Source organism: Tachyglossus aculeatus, chromosome X1 (genome assembly GCF_015852505.1).
Source record: "Tachyglossus aculeatus isolate mTacAcu1 chromosome X1, mTacAcu1.pri, whole genome shotgun sequence".
NCBI lineage: Eukaryota > Metazoa > Chordata > Mammalia > Monotremata > Tachyglossidae > Tachyglossus > Tachyglossus aculeatus.
In genome coordinates, this window is record NC_052101.1 from 59,526,923 (window position 1) to 59,532,205 (window position 5,283).

Below are 5,283 nucleotides of genomic sequence, written 5' to 3' on the forward strand. Positions count from 1 at the left end.
CTAAATGCTGGGAAGTTTGGGCTTCGTATGTGCTAGATTTTGTGAGGTTCTAGTGCTGTGCTGCCTAGAAGCAGGAGAGGGACTCTTCACACTCCCTGGGTCTATGGCATTACATCTGTCCTTTCATTTGACTTACTGGAGTGGAGAAACACAGTTCCAAATCTTGGGAAGTTTCATTCTGCCCAAATAAAGTCCAGAACCTAGATTCTGTGGGGGATAGTGCAGGATTGAAAGAAAGAAAAAGACTTGGGATGAGAGGGTTAGGTAAATGGCTGTGTGGTGTTTGCTATTCAGTAAATTTATTTTTCTGGACACTGGGCTAGCATTTTGTGAACACCTACCACCAGATAAATAATTATACATAAGCATGTCCAGAGATTCGGACCGTATGGATAAAATATCAAAATTTCAGAATTTGGAGTTTCTTATATTGGGGGAGGGCCTGGTTATTTTTAACAAGGGGTTCAGGGGTAAAGCTGTCAGACAGGAACTGGCTTAATCTAATCATAATCATTATTAATAATTGATAATGATGTAGCACCCACTAGCAAAGGTAAGTGGAGAATTGAGGCAATATTCCAGATAGTTCATGCAACACAACCCATCTATACCTGAATCACATATCTGTACAAAATTATTGTACAGCCTAAGCACTGTACTTAGCACTGAGGTAAATATAAGATAATCAGGTTCCACATGGGGCTCACACTGTAAGTAGGAGGGAAAATAGGTATTGAATCCCCATTCTGCAATGAGGGAACTCAGGCAGAGAGAATTGAAGTGACTTGACCAAGGTAAGTGGAGGAGCTGAGATTAGAACTCCGGGTCTCTGACTCCCAGGTTCTTTCCACTAGACCATGGTTAGATGTCATGAAGTTGTTGGCAATGCCTTAACCATACATGTGTTGTAAAGGCCACTAAGACCTTTCCTATCCTTCTCAAGGGGAGTGCTAACCTCTCCTTTAGTGTGAAGCACTGCCTTACTGTTTGGGAGAGTACAACAGAAGCAAAACTCAATCATTGCTCTCCCAATTGGCCTATGTTTTGTGAGGTGGCAGAAAAAATGTGGCTAAATTATGCAGATCCAGATTAAGGCTCCAATGACTGTGGGGGAGTGAAAGCCCAGGACAAAATTCATCCCCTCTACCCCCTCTCAGGATGGCATCAGGAGAGTTTCCAGTACTCTACCAGTCTCATCTTCAGGAAGGCGAGTCAAGCAGAGGCATACCAATTCCATTCCTAGCTTGGGCAGTGGCTATCAAGTGGAAGGCAATCTGCTGCAAGTCAAAACTCACCTGTGCTGGGCAGCAGCGGCATGGGAGAGAGTCGAGGGTGGAGACTCAAACTGACCTCGTGGAAGAAGGCAGTGGTAAACCACTTTTGGATTTTGACCAAGAGAACTCTATGGATACACTACCAGAATGATTGCAGGTGGAGGTGGAGCATTCTGGGAGAGATGAGTCCATAGAGTCGATATGGGTTGTAGACGACTCGACAGCATAAGACAAGACAAGACTCTCTACCAGGACTGGCGAATCCTGGTTGCTGCAAACTTGTACTTCCCAAGCACTTAGTACAGTGTTCTGCACACAGTAAGCGCTCAATAAATACGATTGATTGATTGATTGATTGGTCCCAAAAGATGGTATTATAGGTCCTATATTATAGGTATTATAGCTCCCTACTCCTTCCCAACTCAGATCACACCCACCTGCAGATGGTGGTGAGGGGTGCAGGGGTGATGGGGGGACAGGACCGGAGAGGAGAGGTGAGCCTAGTCAGACACCCTCCCCCCTTTCAGCCCTGCCTATTTTCCAGATTATCGAAGCACATTCCAATCAGCCTCAAAGTGGCAACTAACCGCTGAACCTGGGAGTGGAACCAAACAAAGATGGAGTGAGTCATCGACCGATGCCAGCATATGCGTGTCCAGCTGGGTTGGTTCAGTTACACAACCTGCATACAGAAGCAGAGCACCCCTTCCCTGGTGCCAATTGTTGGCAATATGAAAACGATTGGAGTGTTTATTCTATATGAATCACCCATAATTGTAAAAGAAAGTGTCGGTGGGGCATTTTTACACTTTCAGGGGTTGCTGATGCAGCATGGAGTTGTAGATAGAGCACAGACCTGGGTGTCAGAAAGTCATGGGTTCTAATCCCAGCTCTGCCACTTCATTCATTCATTTTCATTCATTCATTCAATCGTATTTATTGAGTGCTTACTGTGTGCAGAGCTCTGTACTATGTGCTTGGGAACTACAAGTCAGCGATATAGAGACGGTCCCTATCCAACAACAGATTCACAGTCTAGAAGAGGGAGACAGACAATAAAACAAAACACTTGCCTGCTGTGTGACCTTGGGCAAGTCATTTTGCTTCTCTAGGCCTCAGTTACCTCATATCTTTAAAAGGGGATCGAGACTGTGAGACCCACGTGGGACGGGGACTGTGTCCAATCTGATTTGCTTGCATCCACCTCAGTGCTTAGTACAGTGCCTGGCCCGCAAACTTGGTGTCATCCTCGACTCTGCTCTCTCGTTCACCCCTCACATCCAATCTGTCACCAAAATCTGCCAGTCTCAGCTCCGCAACATCGCGAATATCCGCCCTTTCCTCTCCATCCAAACCACTAACCTGCTGGTTCAATCTCTCATCCTATCCTGACTGGATTACTGCATCAGCCTCCTTTCTGATCTCCCATCCTCCTGTCTCTCCTCGCTTCAGTCTATACTTCACGCTGCTGTCCGGATCATCTTTGTGCAGAAACGCTCTGGGCATGTTACTCCACTCCTCAAAAATCTCCAGTGGCTACCAGTCAACCTACGTATCAGGCAAAAACTCCTCACTCTCGGCTTCAAGGCTCTCCATCACCTTGCCCCCTCCTACCTCACCTCCCTTCTTTCCTTCTACAGCCCAGCCCGCACCCTCCGCTCCTCTGCCGCTAACCTCCTCACTGTGCCTCGTTTGTCCCGCTGTTGACCCCCGGCCCAAGTCTTCCCCCTGGCCTGGAATCCCTCCGCACATCTGCCAAGCTAGCTCTCTTCCTCCCTTCAAAGCCCTACTGAGAGCTCACCTCCTCCAGGAGGCCTTCCCACACTGAGCCCGCTCCTTCCTCTCCCCCTCACCATCTCCTCACCATCCCCCCGCCATACCTCCTTCCCCTCCCCACAGCACCTGTATATATGTTTGTACAGATTTATTACTCTATTTTACTTGTACATATTTACTATACTATTCTATTTATTTTGTTAATGATGTGCATCTAGCTTTACTTCTATTTATTCTGATGACTTGACACCTGTCCACATGTTTTGTTTTGTTGTCTGTCTCCCCCTTCTAGACTGTAAGCCTGTTGTTGGGTAGGGACCATCTCTATATGTTGCCAACTTGTACTTCTCAAGCGCTTAGTACAATGCTCTGCACACAGGAAGCGCTCAATAAATATGATTGAATGAATGAATGAATGGCACACAGTAAGCACTTAAGAAATACTACAATTATTATTACTATTATTATTATCACTATTAGAAAACTCAGAGAAATAGCCATTGCCCCTTTAGCCCCTCCTCCTCTCTCCATCTCTGACACTGCTGGAACTAATTTTTTTTTTTAATGGCATTTATTAAGTGCCTACTATGCCTTTTAGATTGTGAGCCCGTTGTTGGGTAGGGACCGTCTCTATATGTTGCTGACTTATACTTCCCAAGCACTTAGTACAGTGTTCTGCACACAATAAGCGCTCAATAAATACAATTGAATGAATGAATGTGTCAAGCTCTGGAGAGAAGGAGAAGGAGAGAAGATTCTAGATGCTGGGGTAGATACAAGTTAATCGGATACTTTTAGCCCAGTGATGGCCATGGAGGCATTAAGAGGGAACTATAGCCTAAATGTCAGCACATCCACCTCCTTGACTGCAATTATGGTTATTCTATTTTTTAATGGTATTTGTTAAGTGCTCACTATATGACAAGCACTGTAGTAAGCACTCTCCTCTCTTCTTTCCCTTTCTGCCACTCTGTTATCTAACCCTTAATCCTGTCCTCTTACCCCAGGCCAGGGGGAAGGGAAGAGTCACAAAAAACAAAGTAATTTCAGAGGCTGTTGGCAGTTTGTGGCTATTGTGTCTACTCTTGCCCTTAATAAGAAAATAACTTCCCCTCACCCTGATCTCAACGATGTTATTTTCACCCCAAGTTCAATATTCAATGCTGTAGATGCCCATGTTTCAGAGTCTTAGTTTTCCTCCAAAATCAAATGTACCATTAACTTTTGTGGAAATTAGGTGTGTATTAAAATGACAGAAATGTCATTAGTCACACCATGCCTAAGCTAGAGATAGAACTTAGAAATACAGCATTTTATCCCCTGAAAGATGGAAGTGATGGAAATGGTTTCTTTTTTTTTTTCTTTAATGGAATTCGTTAAGTGCTTACAATGTGTCAAGCACTGATCTAAGTGCTGGGGTAGATACAAGGTAATCAGGTTGGACATAGCCCCTGTCCATGTGGGGCTCACAGTCTTAATCCCCATTTTACAGATAAAATAACTTAGGCACAGAGAAGTTAAGCGATTTGCCCCAGGTCACACAGCAGAGACAGAATTAAAACCCAGGTCCTTCTGACTCTTAGGCTCGCATTTCTTAATATATGACAATTTAGATAGTTTCAGCTATGCATTTTATCCCAATTACAATTAGCAGGTCGAACCCCAAACCCACAAGACCTTAGTGTAAAAAGCAACATTTACTTAGAAAAGTCAACTCTGGCTCTAGAATCTTAGCTCAGCTAAGAAAGCTCTCTGCAAATAGAATGTGATTAAGGAAACACTGACAGAACTTCCAGTGGCAAATGTGCGTGGCTTAGATGAGAAGCAGCATGGCTTAGTGGAAAGAACACGGGCTTGGGAGTCAGAGGTTGTGGGTTCTAATCTCGACTCTGCCACTTGTCTGCTGTATGACCTTGGGCAAGTCACTTAACTTCTCCGGGCCTCAGGTACCTCATCTGGAAAATGGGGATTAAGACTGTGAGTCCCACGTGGGACAACCTGATTACCCTGTATCTACCCCAGTGCTTAGAACAGTGCTTGGCACATAGTAAGTGCTTAACAAATAACATAATTATTAAATGTCTCCTTATTTGCAAATAATGTCTCCTTATTTGCAGTTCAATCTACTTTAATAATCGTTATAATCTGCACACCACACACACACACACACACACACACACACACACACACACACACACACACACACACACACACCCCCGTACACCATGTCATG

The 5,283-nt window shown here is 44.6% G+C and overlaps 1 non-coding gene across 1 annotated transcript; it reads right to left on the minus strand.

Moving 5' to 3' along the window:
* Nucleotides 1–849: 849 nt before the first annotated feature.
* On the minus strand, nt 850–974 carry LOC119920195. The gene has a single exon (XR_005447955.1). It is a non-coding gene; the product is annotated as a U6atac minor spliceosomal RNA (small nuclear RNA).
* Between the last annotated feature and the right edge of the window lie 4,309 nt (nt 975–5,283).